We start from the raw sequence: 18,151 nt of genomic DNA on the forward strand, positions 1-18,151 counted from the left end.
ACCAGCCGTCGTGGCACACAAGTGGTTACAGGCCGTGATCGTATAGTGGTTAGTACTCTGCGTTGTGGCCGCAGCAACCCCGGTTCGAATCCGGGTCACGGCAGCCTTTGAAAGATGGTTCAAGTCTTTTGACCTTAGCAGAACCCAAAGTTCTACTTCTATTCCAATGAACTGTAGTTTCTTCCCCTGCCATTCGGTTTACACAAACAGCATAGGCTAAATTCCGGACTATTTATCCCTCTTCCCTGAGGATCTCAACAGGCCCTGCTCGGAAAGATAGAGTGGGCCAGTGGCGCAATGGATAACGTGTCTGACTACGGATCAGAAGATTCTAGGTTCGACTCCTGGCTGGCTCGGCCTCATTTAGTTTCCAGTAGAACCAACAACAGAAACACATTGAAACACCGCCACCGATTTCGGGATGCTCTAACAGACAGCAGACTTGTGCTTGTCAAAATACCATGTAGCCTCCATCGGAGAGATGGTAAAAACTCTCTGCTGAAGGAAGCTGCAGGGCAGTATTTGGATACTAGTAGCACAGTTGGTTTATTTGAATTGGTCAGTAAAGCAGTAATTGTCTCTGTCGGGGGGAGGTGGCTGCTCTATTCAGCTTTGGACGTGTGTCTCTATGCTTCAGACGCTTCAGCTGGTTACGCATCCTGCTTCGTGGTCACCTTTCAAAGCTTATATAGTAATGACATAATTCATGTTTACATTTCTTCATTTGTGACATATCAATAGCCAATTGGTTACATGGCAATGCAATTAATAAAGCGTAATGAAAGAGCATGTGAACTACAATCTCTACAGCACATTTGTGTCGCTCGTGCCATAAGGCCCAGAATCCGCACCGCCTTTGAAATGACACTCAGATCTTAGGCTCTAGCTGAAAGGATGTCTTCCCATATGGTCTAGCGGTTAGGATTCCTGGTTTTCACCCAGGCGGCCCGGGTTCGACTCCCGGTATGGGAACTCGTACTTCTTGAAAACTCAAGTATGTCCTTACAATCTGTAATTAGGATGTCCTGACGATCACATTGATTATCATCTGATGTGATATCCCTTCAATCCCTCAATGACCCTCCTGGGAAATATAAATATAAGGAATACAATGAATATCATTACAATCATTATTACGTTTATATTTCTATAACAATCGCCCTTCATCTACAGAAAGAGGAGGTATAACAAAAAAAGAACAATGGGAAAGAAGTGAAGAAAGAAGAAACAAACACACCTCTCTCTCACCGACGTATTGGCCATGATCATTTCAACTGCTTCTTGCCATAATGGTATGAGCACAGGACACACCAGCCGTCGTGGCACACAAGTGGTTACAGGCCGTGATCGTATAGTGGTTAGTACTCTGCGTTGTGGCCGCAGCAACCCCGGTTCGAATCCGGGTCACGGCAGCCTTTGCAAGATGGTTCAAATCTTTTGACCTTAGCAGAACCCAAAGTTCTAATTCTATTCCAATGAACTGTAGTTTCTTCCCCTGCCATTCGGTTTACACAAACAGCATAGGCTAAATTCCGGACTATTTATCCCTCTTCCCTGAGGATCTCAACAGGCCCTGCTCGGAAAGATAGAGTGGGCCAGTGGCGCAATGGATAACGCGTCTGACTACGGATCAGAAGATTCTAGGTTCGACTCCTGGCTGGCTCGGCCTCATTTAGTTTCCAGTAGAACCAACAACAGAAACACATTGAAACACCGCCACCGATTTCGGGATGCTCTAACAGACAGCAGACTTGTGCTTGTCAAAATACCATGTAGCCTCCATCGGAGAGATGGTAAAAACTCTCTGCTGAAGGAAGCTGGAGTACAACTTGTGGCTACATGTGGAAAGGACTCTGTGACGCGCACTTTTACGACGTAAAATCATTCATGATATCTGTTTTGAACATTGCACGTATCCATTCAGGGCAGTATTTGGATACTAGTAGCACAGTTGGTTTATTTGAATTGGTCAGTAAAGCAGTAATTGTCTCTGTCGGGGGGAGGTGGCTGCTCTATTCAGCTTTGGACGTGTGTCTCTATGCTTCAGACGCTTCAGCTGGTTACGCATCCTGCTTCGTTTGATTGATTGATTGAAAACTTTATTAGAAGATTTGCAGAAGTAGGTACATGAAAGTACATATTACATACAAGGTCAACTAACAGGATAAAAACCCAAGAAAGCCACTGGCTTATTTCAATTGGGGTCCTTGTGGTCACCTTTCAAAGCTTATATAGTAATGACATAATTCATGTTTACATTTCTTCATTTGTGACATATCAATAGCCAATTGGTTACATGGCAATGCAATTAATGAAGCGTAATGAAAGAGCATGTGAACTACAATCTCTACAGCACATTTGTGTCGCTCGTGCCATAAGGCCCAGAATCCGCACCGCCTTTGAAATGACACTCAGATCTTAGGCTCTAGCTGAATGGATGTCTTCCCATATGGTCAAGCGGTTAGGATTCCTGGTTTTCACCCAGGCGGCCCGGGTTCGACTCCCTGTATGGGAACTCGTTCTTCTTGAAAACTCAAGTATGTCCTTACAATCTGTAATTAGGATGTCCTGACGATCACATTGATTATCATCTGATGTGATATCCCTTCAATCCCTCAATGACCCTCCTGGGAAATATAAATATAAGGAATACAATGAATATCATTACAATCATTATTACGTTTATATTTCTATAACAATCGCCCTTCATCTACAGAAAGAGGAGGTATAACAAAAAAAGAACAATGGGAAAGAAGTGAAGAAAGAAGAAACAAACACACCTCTCTCTCACCGACGTATTGGCCATGATCATTTCAACTGCTTCTTGCCATAATGGTATGAGCACAGGACACACCAGCCGTCGTGGCACACAAGTGGTTACAGGCCGTGATCGTATAGTGGTTAGTACTCTGCGTTGTGGCCGCAGCAACCCCGGTTCGAATCCGGGTCACGGCAGCCTTTGCAAGATGGTTCAAATCTTTTGACCTTAGCAGAACCCAAAGTTCTACTTCTATTCCAATGAACTGTAGTTTCTTCCCCTGCCATTCGGTTTACACAAACAGCATAGGCTAAATTCCGGACTATTTATCCCTCTTCCCTGAGGATCTCAACAGGCCCTGCTCGGAAAGATAGAGTGGGCCAGTGGCGCGATGGATAACGCGTCTGACTACGGATCAGAAGATTCTAGGTTCGACTCCTGGCTGGCTCGGCCTCATTTAGTTTCCAGTAGAACCAACAACAGAAACACATTGAAACACCGCCACCGATTTCGGGATGCTCTAACAGACAGCAGACTTGTGCTTGTCAAAATACCATGTCGCCTCCATCGGAGAGATGGTAAAAACTCTCTGCTGAAGGAAGCTGGAGTACAACTTGTGGCTACATGTGGAAAGGACTCTGTGCCGCGCACTTTTACGACGTAAAATCATTCATGATATCTGTTTTGAACATTGCACGTATCCATTCAGGGCAGTATTTGGATACTAGTAGCACAGTTGGTTTATTTGAATTGGTCAGTAAAGCAGTAATTGTCTCTGTCGGGGGGAGGTGGCTGCTCTATTCAGCTTTGGACATGTGTCTCTATGCTTCAGACGCTTCAGCTGGTTACGCATCCTGCTTCGTGGTCACTTTTCAAAGCTTATATAGTAATGACATAATTCATGTTTACATTTCTTCATTTGTGACATATCAATAGCCAATTGGTTACATGGCAATGCAATTAATGAAGCGTAATGAAAGAGCATGTGAACTACAATCTCTACAGCACATTTGTGTCGCTCGTGCCATAAGGCCCAGAATCCGCACCGCCTTTGAAATGACACTCAGATCTTAGGCTCTAGCGTAATGGATGTCTTCCCATATGGTCTAGCGGTTAGGATTCCTGGTTTTCACCCAGGCGGCCCGGGTTCGACTCCCGGTATGGGAACTCGTTCTTCTTGAAAACTCAAGTATGTCCTTACAATCTGTAATTAGGATGTCCTGACGATCACATTGATTATCATCTGATGTGATATCCCTTCAATCCCTCAATGACCCTCCTGGGAAATATAAATATAAGGAATACAATGAATATCATTACAATCATTATTACCTTTATATTTCTATTACAATCGCCCTTCATCTACAGAAAGAGGAGTTATAACAAAAAAAGAACAATGGGAAAGAAGTGAAGAAAGAAGAAACAAACACACCTCTCTCTCACCGACGTATTGGCCATGATCATTTCAACTGCTTCTTGCCATAATGGTATGAGCACAGGACACACCAGCCGTCGTGGCACACAAGTGGTTACAGGCCGTGATCGTATAGTGGTTAGTACTCTGCGTTGTGGCCGCAGCAACCCCGGTTCGAATCCGGGTCACGGCAGCCTTTGCAAGATGGTTCAAATCTTCGGACCTTAGCAGAACCCAAAGTTCTACTTCTATTCCAATGAACTGTAGTTTCTTCCCCTGCCATTCGGTTTACACAAACAGCATAGGCTAAATTCCGTACTATTTATCCCTCTTCCCTGAGGATCTCAACAGGCCCTGCTCGGAAAGATAGAGTGGGCCAGTGGCGCAATGGATAACGCGTCTGACTACGGATCAGAAGATTCTAGGTTCGACTCCTGGCTGGCTCGGCCTCATTTAGTTTCCAGTAGAACCAACAACAGAAACACATTGAAACACCGCCACCGATTTCGGGATGCTCTAACAGACAGCAGACTTGTGCTTGTCAAAATACCATGTAGCCTCCATCGGAGAGATGGTAAAAACTCTCTGCTGAAGGAAGCTGGAGTACAACTTGTGGCTACATGTGGAAAGGACTCTGTGACGCGCACTTTTACGACGTAAAATCATTCATGATATCTGTTTTGAACATTGCACGTATCCATTCAGGGCAGTATTTGGATACTAGTAGCACAGTTGGTTTATTTGAATTGGTCAGTAAAGCAGTAATTGTCTCTGTCGGGGGGAGGTGGCTGCTCTATTCAGCTTTGGACGTGTGTCTCTATGCTTCAGACGCTTCAGCTGGTTACGCATCCTGCTTCGTGGTCACCTTTCAAAGCTTATATAGTAATGACATAATTCATGTTTACATTTCTTCATTTGTGACATATCAATAGTCAATTGGTTACATGGCAATGCAATTAATGAAGCGTAATGAAAGAGCATGTGAACTACAATCTCTACAGCACATTTGTGTCGCTCGTGCCATAAGGCCCAGAATCCGCACCGCCTTTAAAATGACACTCAGATCTTAGGCTCTAGCTGAATGGATGTCTTCCCATATGGTCTAGCGGTTAGGATTCCTGGTTTTCACCCAGGCGGCCCGGGTTCGACTCCCGGTATGGGAACTCGTTCTTCTTGAAAACTCAAGTATGTCCTTACAATCTGTAATTAGGATGTCCTGACGATCACATTGATTATCATCTGATGTGATATCCCTTCAATCCCTCAATGACCCTCCTGGGAAATATAAATATAAGGAATACAATGAATATCATTACAATCATTATTACGTTTATATTTCTATAACAATCGCCCTTCATCTACAGAAAGAGGAGGTATAACAAAAAAAGAACAATGGGAAAGAAGTGAAGAAAGAAGAAACAAACACACCTCTCTCTCACCGACGTATTGGCCATGATCATTTCAACTGCTTCTTGCCATAATGGTATGAGCACAGGACACACCAGCCGTCGTGGCACACAAGTGGTTACAGGCCGTGATCGTATAGTGGTTAGTACTCTGCGTTGTGGCCGCAGCAACCCCGGTTCGAATCCGGGTCACGGCAGCCTTTGAAAGATGGTTCAGATCTTTTGACCTTAGCAGAACCCAAAGTTCTACTTCTATTCCAATGAACTGTAGTTTCTTCCCCTGCCATTCGGTTTACACAAACAGCATAGGCTAAATTCCGGACTATTTATCCCTCTTCCCTGAGGATCTCAACAGGCCCTGCTCGGTAAGATAGAGTGGCCAGTGGCGCAATGGATAACGCGTCTGACTACGGATCAGAAGATTCTAGGTTCGACTCCTGGCTGGCTCGGCCTCATTTAGTTTCCAGTAGAACCAACAACAGAAACACATTGAAACACCGCCACCGATTTCGGGATGCTCTAACAGACAGCAGACTTGTGCTTGTCAAAATACCATGTAGCCTCCATCGGAGAGATGGTAAAAACTCTCTGCTGAAGGAAGCTGGAGTACAACTTGTGGCTACATGTGGAAAGGACTCTGTGACGTGCACTTTTACGACGTAAAATCATTCATGACATCTGTTTTGAATATTGCACGTATCCATTCAGGGCAGTATTTGGATACTAGTAGCACAGTTGGTTTATTTGAATTGGTCAGTAAAGCAGTAATTGTCTCTGTCGGGGGGAGGTGGCTGCTCTATTCAGCTTTGGACGTGTGTCTCTATGCTTCAGACGCTTCAGCTGGTTACGCATCCTGCTTCGTGGTCACCTTTCAAAGCTTATATAGTAATGACATAATTCATGTTTACATTTCTTCATTTGTGACATATCAATAGCCAATTGGTTACATGGCAATGCAATTAATGAAGCGTAATGAAAGAGCATGTGAACTACAATCTCTACAGCACATTTGTGTCGCTCGTGCCATAAGGCCCAGAATCCGCACCGCCTTTGAAATGACACTCAGATCTTAGGCTCTAGCTGAATGGATGTCTTCCCATATGGTCAAGCGGTTAGGATTCCTGGTTTTCACCCAGGCGGCCCGGGTTCGACTCCCTGTATGGGAACTCGTTCTTCTTGAAAACTCAAGTATGTCCTTACAATCTGTAATTAGGATGTCCTGACGATCACATTGATTATCATCTGATGTGATATCCCTTCAATCCCTCAATGACCCTCCTGGGAAATATAAATATAAGGAATACAATGAATATCATTACAATCATTATTACGTTTATATTTCTATAACAATCGCCCTTCATCTACAGAAAGAGGAGGTATAACAAAAAAAGAACAATGGGAAAGAAGTGAAGAAAGAAGAAACAAACACACCTCTCTCTCACCGACGTATTGGCCATGATCATTTCAACTGCTTCTTGCCATAATGGTATGAGCACAGGACACACCAGCCGTCGTGGCACACAAGTGGTTACAGGCCGTGATCGTATAGTGGTTAGTACTCTGCGTTGTGGCCGCAGCAACCCCGGTTCGAATCCGGGTCACGGCAGCCTTTGCAAGATGGTTCAAATCTTTTGACCTTAGCAGAACCCAAAGTTCTACTTCTATTCCAATGAACTGTAGTTTCTTCCCCTGCCATTCGGTTTACACAAACAGCATAGGCTAAATTCCGGACTATTTATCCCTCTTCCCTGAGGATCTCAACAGGCCCTGCTCGGAAAGATAGAGTGGGCCAGTGGCGCGATGGATAACGCGTCTGACTACGGATCAGAAGATTCTAGGTTCGACTCCTGGCTGGCTCGGCCTCATTTAGTTTCCAGTAGAACCAACAACAGAAACACATTGAAACACCGCCACCGATTTCGGGATGCTCTAACAGACAGCAGACTTGTGCTTGTCAAAATACCATGTCGCCTCCATCGGAGAGATGGTAAAAACTCTCTGCTGAAGGAAGCTGGAGTACAACTTGTGGCTACATGTGGAAAGGACTCTGTGCCGCGCACTTTTACGACGTAAAATCATTCATGATATCTGTTTTGAACATTGCACGTATCCATTCAGGGCAGTATTTGGATACTAGTAGCACAGTTGGTTTATTTGAATTGGTCAGTAAAGCAGTAATTGTCTCTGTCGGGGGGAGGTGGCTGCTCTATTCAGCTTTGGACATGTGTCTCTATGCTTCAGACGCTTCAGCTGGTTACGCATCCTGCTTCGTGGTCACTTTTCAAAGCTTATATAGTAATGACATAATTCATGTTTACATTTCTTCATTTGTGACATATCAATAGCCAATTGGTTACATGGCAATGCAATTAATGAAGCGTAATGAAAGAGCATGTGAACTACAATCTCTACAGCACATTTGTGTCGCTCGTGCCATAAGGCCCAGAATCCGCACCGCCTTTGAAATGACACTCAGATCTTAGGCTCTAGCGTAATGGATGTCTTCCCATATGGTCTAGCGGTTAGGATTCCTGGTTTTCACCCAGGCGGCCCGGGTTCGACTCCCGGTATGGGAACTCGTTCTTCTTGAAAACTCAAGTATGTCCTTACAATCTGTAATTAGGATGTCCTGACGATCACATTGATTATCATCTGATGTGATATCCCTTCAATCCCTCAATGACCCTCCTGGGAAATATAAATATAAGGAATACAATGAATATCATTACAATCATTATTACCTTTATATTTCTATTACAATCGCCCTTCATCTACAGAAAGAGGAGTTATAACAAAAAAAGAACAATGGGAAAGAAGTGAAGAAAGAAGAAACAAACACACCTCTCTCTCACCGACGTATTGGCCATGATCATTTCAACTGCTTCTTGCCATAATGGTATGAGCACAGGACACACCAGCCGTCGTGGCACACAAGTGGTTACAGGCCGTGATCGTATAGTGGTTAGTACTCTGCGTTGTGGCCGCAGCAACCCCGGTTCGAATCCGGGTCACGGCAGCCTTTGCAAGATGGTTCAAATCTTCGGACCTTAGCAGAACCCAAAGTTCTACTTCTATTCCAATGAACTGTAGTTTCTTCCCCTGCCATTCGGTTTACACAAACAGCATAGGCTAAATTCCGTACTATTTATCCCTCTTCCCTGAGGATCTCAACAGGCCCTGCTCGGAAAGATAGAGTGGGCCAGTGGCGCAATGGATAACGCGTCTGACTACGGATCAGAAGATTCTAGGTTCGACTCCTGGCTGGCTCGGCCTCATTTAGTTTCCAGTAGAACCAACAACAGAAACACATTGAAACACCGCCACCGATTTCGGGATGCTCTAACAGACAGCAGACTTGTGCTTGTCAAAATACCATGTAGCCTCCATCGGAGAGATGGTAAAAACTCTCTGCTGAAGGAAGCTGGAGTACAACTTGTGGCTACATGTGGAAAGGACTCTGTGACGCGCACTTTTACGACGTAAAATCATTCATGATATCTGTTTTGAACATTGCACGTATCCATTCAGGGCAGTATTTGGATACTAGTAGCACAGTTGGTTTATTTGAATTGGTCAGTAAAGCAGTAATTGTCTCTGTCGGGGGGAGGTGGCTGCTCTATTCAGCTTTGGACGTGTGTCTCTATGCTTCAGACGCTTCAGCTGGTTACGCATCCTGCTTCGTGGTCACCTTTCAAAGCTTATATAGTAATGACATAATTCATGTTTACATTTCTTCATTTGTGACATATCAATAGTCAATTGGTTACATGGCAATGCAATTAATGAAGCGTAATGAAAGAGCATGTGAACTACAATCTCTACAGCACATTTGTGTCGCTCGTGCCATAAGGCCCAGAATCCGCACCGCCTTTAAAATGACACTCAGATCTTAGGCTCTAGCTGAATGGATGTCTTCCCATATGGTCTAGCGGTTAGGATTCCTGGTTTTCACCCAGGCGGCCCGGGTTCGACTCCCGGTATGGGAACTCGTTCTTCTTGAAAACTCAAGTATGTCCTTACAATCTGTAATTAGGATGTCCTGACGATCACATTGATTATCATCTGATGTGATATCCCTTCAATCCCTCAATGACCCTCCTGGGAAATATAAATATAAGGAATACAGTGAATATCATTACAATCATTATTACGTTTATATTTCTATAACAATCGCCCTTCATCTACAGAAAGAGGAGGTATAACAAAAAAAGAACAATGGGAAAGAAGTGAAGAAAGAAGAAACAAACACACCTCTCTCTCACCGACGTATTGGCCATGATCATTTCAACTGCTTCTTGCCATAATGGTATGAGCACAGGACACACCAGCCGTCGTGGCACACAAGTGGTTACAGGCCGTGATCGTATAGTGGTTAGTACTCTGCGTTGTGGCCGCAGCAACCCCGGTTCGAATCCGGGTCATGGCAGCCTTTGAAAGATGGTTCAGATCTTTTGACCTTAGCAGAACCCAAAGTTCTACTTCTATTCCAATGAACTGTAGTTTCTTCCCCTGCCATTCGGTTTACACAAACAGCATAGGCTAAATTCCGGACTATTTATCCCTCTTCCCTGAGGATCTCAACAGGCCCTGCTCGGTAAGATAGAGTGGCCAGTGGCGCAATGGATAACGCGTCTGACTACGGATCAGAAGATTCTAGGTTCGACTCCTGGCTGGCTCGGCCTCATTTAGTTTCCAGTAGAACCAACAACAGAAACACATTGAAACACCGCCACCGATTTCGGGATGCTCTAACAGACAGCAGACTTGTGCTTGTCAAAATACCATGTAGCCTCCATCGGAGAGATGGTAAAAACTCTCTGCTGAAGGAAGCTGGAGTACAACTTGTGGCTACATGTGGAAAGGACTCTGTGACGTGCACTTTTACGACGTAAAATCATTCATGACATCTGTTTTGAATATTGCACGTATCCATTCAGGGCAGTATTTGGATACTAGTAGCACAGTTGGTTTATTTGAATTGGTCAGTAAAGCAGTAATTGTCTCTGTCGGGGGGAGGTGGCTGCTCTATTCAGCTTTGGACGTGTGTCTCTATGCTTCAGACGCTTCAGCTGGTTACGCATCCTGCTTCGTGGTCACCTTTCAAAGCTTATATAGTAATGACATAATTCATGTTTACATTTCTTCATTTGTGACATATCAATAGCCAATTGGTTACATGGCAATGCAATTAATGAAGCGTAATGAAAGAGCATGTGAACTACAATCTCTACAGCACATTTGTGTCGCTCGTGCCATAAGGCCCAGAATCCGCACCGCCTTTGAAATGACACTCAGATCTTAGGCTCTAGCTGAATGGATGTCTTCCCATATGGTCAAGCGGTTAGGATTCCTGGTTTTCACCCAGGCGGCCCGGGTTCGACTCCCTGTATGGGAACTCGTTCTTCTTGAAAACTCAAGTATGTCCTTACAATCTGTAATTAGGATGTCCTGACGATCACATTGATTATCATCTGATGTGATATCCCTTCAATCCCTCAATGACCCTCCTGGGAAATATAAATATAAGGAATACAATGAATATCATTACAATCATTATTACGTTTATATTTCTATAACAATCGCCCTTCATCTACAGAAAGAGGAGGTATAACAAAAAAAGAACAATGGGAAAGAAGTGAAGAAAGAAGAAACAAACACACCTCTCTCTCACCGACGTATTGGCCATGATCATTTCAACTGCTTCTTGCCATAATGGTATGAGCACAGGACACACCAGCCGTCGTGGCACACAAGTGGTTACAGGCCGTGATCGTATAGTGGTTAGTACTCTGCGTTGTGGCCGCAGCAACCCCGGTTCGAATCCGGGTCACGGCAGCCTTTGCAAGATGGTTCAAATCTTTTGACCTTAGCAGAACCCAAAGTTCTACTTCTATTCCAATGAACTGTAGTTTCTTCCCCTGCCATTCGGTTTACACAAACAGCATAGGCTAAATTCCGGACTATTTATCCCTCTTCCCTGAGGATCTCAACAGGCCCTGCTCGGAAAGATAGAGTGGGCCAGTGGCGCGATGGATAACGCGTCTGACTACGGATCAGAAGATTCTAGGTTCGACTCCTGGCTGGCTCGGCCTCATTTAGTTTCCAGTAGAACCAACAACAGAAACACATTGAAACACCGCCACCGATTTCGGGATGCTCTAACAGACAGCAGACTTGTGCTTGTCAAAATACCATGTCGCCTCCATCGGAGAGATGGTAAAAACTCTCTGCTGAAGGAAGCTGGAGTACAACTTGTGGCTACATGTGGAAAGGACTCTGTGCCGCGCACTTTTACGACGTAAAATCATTCATGATATCTGTTTTGAACATTGCACGTATCCATTCAGGGCAGTATTTGGATACTAGTAGCACAGTTGGTTTATTTGAATTGGTCAGTAAAGCAGTAATTGTCTCTGTCGGGGGGAGGTGGCTGCTCTATTCAGCTTTGGACATGTGTCTCTATGCTTCAGACGCTTCAGCTGGTTACGCATCCTGCTTCGTGGTCACTTTTCAAAGCTTATATAGTAATTACATAATTCATGTTTACATTTCTTCATTTGTGACATATCAATAGCCAATTGGTTACATGGCAATGCAATTAATGAAGCGTAATGAAAGAGCATGTGAACTACAATCTCTACAGCACATTTGTGTCGCTCGTGCCATAAGGCCCAGAATCCGCACCGCCTTTGAAATGACACTCAGATCTTAGGCTCTAGCGTAATGGATGTCTTCCCATATGGTCTAGCGGTTAGGATTCCTGGTTTTCACCCAGGCGGCCCGGGTTCGACTCCCGGTATGGGAACTCGTTCTTCTTGAAAACTCAAGTATGTCCTTACAATCTGTAATTAGGATGTCCTGACGATCACATTGATTATCATCTGATGTGATATCCCTTCAATCCCTCAATGACCCTCCTGGGAAATATAAATATAAGGAATACAATGAATATCATTACAATCATTATTACGTTTATATTTCTATAACAATCGCCCTTCATCTACAGAAAGAGGAGGTATAACAAAAAAAGAACAATGGGAAAGAAGTGAAGAAAGAAGAAACAAACACACCTCTCTCTCACCGACGTATTGGCCATGATCATTTCAACTGCTTCTTGCCATAATGGTATGAGCACAGGACACACCAGCCGTCGTGGCACACAAGTGGTTACAGGCCGTGATCGTATAGTGGTTAGTACTCTGCGTTGTGGCCGCAGCAACCCCGGTTCGAATCCGGGTCACGGCAGCCTTTGAAAGATGGTTCAAATCTTTTGACCTTAGCAGAACCCAAAGTTCTAATTCTATTCCAATGAACTGTAGTTTCTTCCCCTGCCATTCGGTTTACACAAACAGCATAGGCTAAATTCCGGACTATTTATCCCTCTTCCCTGAGGATCTCAACAGGCCCTGCTCGGTAAGATAGAGTCGGCCAGTGGCGCAATGGATAACGCGTCTGACTACGGATCAGAAGATTCTAGGTTCGACTCCTGGCTGGCTCGGCCTCATTTAGTTTCCAGTAGAACCAACAACAGAAACACATTGAAACACCGCCACCGATTTCGGGATGCTCTAACAGACAGCAGACTTGTGCTTGTCAAAATACCATGTAGCCTCCATCGGAGAGATGGTAAAAACTCTCTGCTGAAGGAAGCTGGAGTACAACTTGTGGCTACATGTGGAAAGGACTCTGTGACGTGCACTTTTACGACGTAAAATCATTCATGATATCTGTTTTGAACATTGCACGTATCCATTCAGGGCAGTATTTGGATACTAGTAGCACAGTTGGTTTATTTGAATTGGTCAGTAAAGCAGTAATTGTCTCTGTCGGGGGGAGGTGGCTGCTCTATTCAGCTTTGGACGTGTGTCTCTATGCTTCAGACGCTTCAGCTGGTTACGCATCCTGCTTCGTGGTCACCTTTCAAAGCTTATATAGTAATGACATAATTCATGTTTACATTTCTTCATTTGTGACATATCAATAGCCAATTGGTTACATGGCAATGCAATTAATGAAGCGTAATGAAAGAGCATGTGAACTACAATCTCTACAGCACATTTGTGTCGCTCGTGCCATAAGGCCCAGAATCCGCACCGCCTTTGAAATGACACTCAGATCTTAGGCTCTAGCTGGAAGGATGTCTTCCCATATGGTCTAGCGGTTAGGATTCCTGGTTTTCACCCAGGCGGCCCGGGTTCGACTCCCGGTATGGGAACTCGTTCTTCTTGAAAACTCAAGTATGTCCTTACAATCTGTAATTAGGATGTCCTGACGATCACATTGATTATCATCTGATGTGATATCCCTTCAATCCCTCAATGACCCTCCTGGGAAATATAAATATAAGGAATACAATGAATATCATTACAATCATTATTACCTTTATATTTCTATTACAATCGCCCTTCATCTACAGAAAGAGGAGTTATAACAAAAAAAGAACAATGGGAAAGAAGTGAAGAAAGAAGAAACAAACACACCTCTCTCTCACCGACGTATTGGCCATGATCATTTCAACTGCTTCTTGCCATAATGGTATGAGCACAGGACACACCAGCCGTCGTGGCACACAAGTGGTTACAGGCCGTGATCGTATAGTGGTTAGTACTCTGCGTTGTGGCCGCAGCAACCCCGGTTCGAATCCGGGTCACGGCAGCCTTTGCAAGATGGTTCAAATCTTCGGACCTTAGCAGAACCCAAAGTTCTACTTCTATTCCAATGAACTGTAGTTTCTTCCCCTGCCATTCGGTTTACACAAACAGCATAGGCTAAATTCCGTACTATTTATCCCTCTTCCCTGAGGATCTCAACAGGCCCTGCTCGGAAAGATAGAGTGGGCCAGTGGCGCAATGGATAACGCGTCTGACTACGGATCAGAAGATTCTAGGTTCGACTCCTGGCTGGCTCGGCCTCATTTAGTTTCCAGTAGAACCAACAACAGAAACACATTGAAACACCGCCACCGATTTCGGGATGCTCTAACAGACAGCAGACTTGTGCTTGTCAAAATACCATGTAGCCTCCATCGGAGAGATGGTAAAAACTCTCTGCTGAAGGAAGCTGGAGTACAACTTGTGGCTACATGTGGAAAGGACTCTGTGACGCGCACTTTTACGACGTAAAATCATTCATGATATCTGTTTTGAACATTGCACGTATCCATTCAGGGCAGTATTTGGATACTAGTAGCACAGTTGGTTTATTTGAATTGGTCAGTAAAGCAGTAATTGTCTCTGTCGGGGGGAGGTGGCTGCTCTATTCAGCTTTGGACGTGTGTCTCTATGCTTCAGACGCTTCAGCTGGTTACGCATCCTGCTTCGTTTGATTGATTGATTGAAAACTTTATTAGAAGATTTGCAGAAGTAGGTACATGAAAGTACATATTACATACAAGGTCAACTAACAGGATAAAAACCCAAGAAAGCCACTGGCTTATTTCAATTGGGGTCCTTGTGGTCACCTTTCAAAGCTTATATAGTAATGACATAATTCATGTTTACATTTCTTCATTTGTGACATATCAATAGCCAATTGGTTACATGGCAATGCAATTAATGAAGCGTAATGAAAGAGCATGTGAACTACAATCTCTACAGCACATTTGTGTCGCTCGTGCCATAAGGCCCAGAATCCGCACCGCCTTTGAAATGACACTCAGATCTTAGGCTCTAGCTGAATGGATGTCTTCCCATATGGTCAAGCGGTTAGGATTCCTGGTTTTCACCCAGGCGGCCCGGGTTCGACTCCCTGTATGGGAACTCGTTCTTCTTGAAAACTCAAGTATGTCCTTACAATCTGTAATTAGGATGTCCTGACGATCACATTGATTATCATCTGATGTGATATCCCTTCAATCCCTCAATGACCCTCCTGGGAAATATAAATATAAGGAATACAATGAATATCATTACAATCATTATTACCTTTATATTTCTATTACAATCGCCCTTCATCTACAGAAAGCGGAGTTATAACAAAAAAAGAACAATGGGAAAGAAGTGAAGAAAGAAGAAACAAACACACCTCTCTCTCACCGACGTATTGGCCATGATCATTTCAACTGCTTCTTGCCATAATGGTATGAGCACAGGACACACCAGCCGTCGTGGCACACAAGTGGTTACAGGCCGTGATCGTATAGTGGTTAGTACTCTGCGTTGTGGCCGCAGCAACCCCGGTTCGAATCCGGGTCACGGCAGCCTTTGCAAGATGGTTCAAATCTTCGGACCTTAGCAGAACCCAAAGTTCTACTTCTATTCCAATGAACTGTAGTTTCTTCCCCTGCCATTCGGTTTACACAAACAGCATAGGCTAAATTCCGTACTATTTATCCCTCTTCCCTGAGGATCTCAACAGGCCCTGCTCGGAAAGATAGAGTGGGCCAGTGGCGCAATGGATAACGCGTCTGACTACGGATCAGAAGATTCTAGGTTCGACTCCTGGCTGGCTCGGCCTCATTTAGTTTCCAGTAGAACCAACAACAGAAACACATTGAAACACCGCCACCGATTTCGGGATGCTCTAACAGACAGCAGACTTGTGCTTGTCAAAATACCATGTAGCCTCCATCGGAGAGATGGTAAAAACTCTCTGCTGAAGGAAGCTGGAGTACAACTTGTGGCTACATGTGGAAAGGACTCTGTGACGCGCACTTTTACGACGTAAAATCATTCATGATATCTGTTTTGAACATTGCACGTATCCATTCAGGGCAGTATTTGGATACTAGTAGCACAGTTGGTTTATTTGAATTGGTCAGTAAAGCAGTAATTGTCTCTGTCGGGGGGAGGTGGCTGCTCTATTCAGCTTTGGACGTGTGTCTCTATGCTTCAGACGCTTCAGCTGGTTACGCATCCTGCTTCGTTTGATTGATTGATTGAAAACTTTATTAGAAGATTTGCAGAAGTAGGTACATGAAAGTACATATTACATACAAGGTCAACTAACAGGATAAAAACCCAAGAAAGCCACTGGCTTATTTCAATTGGGGTCCTTGTGGTCACCTTTCAAAGCTTATATAGTAATGACATAATTCATGTTTACATTTCTTCATTTGTGACATATCAATAGCCAATTGGTTACATGGCAATGCAATTAATGAAGCGTAATGAAAGAGCATGTGAACTACAATCTCTACAGCACATTTGTGTCGCTCGTGCCATAAGGCCCAGAATCCGCACCGCCTTTGAAATGACACTCAGATCTTAGGCTCTAGCTGAATGGATGTCTTCCCATATGGTCAAGCGGTTAGGATTCCTGGTTTTCACCCAGGCGGCCCGGGTTCGACTCCCTGTATGGGAACTCGTTCTTCTTGAAAACTCAAGTATGTCCTTACAATCTGTAATTAGGATGTCCTGACGATCACATTGATTATCATCTGATGTGATATCCCTTCAATCCCTCAATGACCCTCCTGGGAAATATAAATATAAGGAATACAATGAATATCATTACAATCATTATTACGTTTATATTTCTATAACAATCGCCCTTCATCTACAGAAAGAGGAGGTATAACAAAAAAAGAACAATGGGAAAGAAGTGAAGAAAGAAGAAACAAACACACCTCTCTCTCACCGACGTATTGGCCATGATCATTTCAACTGCTTCTTGCCATAATGGTATGAGCACAGGACACACCAGCCGTCGTGGCACACAAGTGGTTACAGGCCGTGATCGTATAGTGGTTAGTACTCTGCGTTGTGGCCGCAGCAACCCCGGTTCGAATCCGGGTCACGGCAGCCTTTGCAAGATGGTTCAAATCTTTTGACCTTAGCAGAACCCAAAGTTCTACTTCTATTCCAATGAACTGTAGTTTCTTCCCCTGCCATTCGGTTTACACAAACAGCATAGGCTAAATTCCGGACTATTTATCCCTCTTCCCTGAGGATCTCAACAGGCCCTGCTCGGAAAGATAGAGTGGGCCAGTGGCGCGATGGATAACGCGTCTGACTACGGATCAGAAGATTCTAGGTTCGACTCCTGGCTGGCTCGGCCTCATTTAGTTTCCAGTAGAACCAACAACAGAAACACATTGAAACACCGCCACCGATTTCGGGATGCTCTAACAGACAGCAGACTTGTGCTTGTCAAAATACCATGTCGCCTCCATCGGAGAGATGGTAAAAACTCTCTGCTGAAGGAAGCTGGAGTACAACTTGTGGCTACATGTGGAAAGGACTCTGTGCCGCGCACTTTTACGACGTAAAATCATTCATGATATCTGTTTTGAACATTGCACGTATCCATTCAGGGCAGTATTTGGATACTAGTAGCACAGTTGGTTTATTTGAATTGGTCAGTAAAGCAGTAATTGTCTCTGTCGGGGGGAGGTGGCTGCTCTATTCAGCTTTGGACATGTGTCTCTATGCTTCAGACGCTTCAGCTGGTTACGCATCCTGCTTCGTGGTCACTTTTCAAAGCTTATATAGTAATGACATAATTCATGTTTACATTTCTTCATTTGTGACATATCAATAGCCAATTGGTTACATGGCAATGCAATTAATGAAGCGTAATGAAAGAGCATGTGAACTACAATCTCTACAGCACATTTGTGTCGCTCGTGCCATA

This window comes from Nansenia antarctica (genome assembly GCF_963989245.1).
Source record: "Nansenia antarctica genome assembly, chromosome: 16".
Classification (NCBI taxonomy): domain Eukaryota; kingdom Metazoa; phylum Chordata; class Actinopteri; order Argentiniformes; family Microstomatidae; genus Nansenia; species Nansenia antarctica.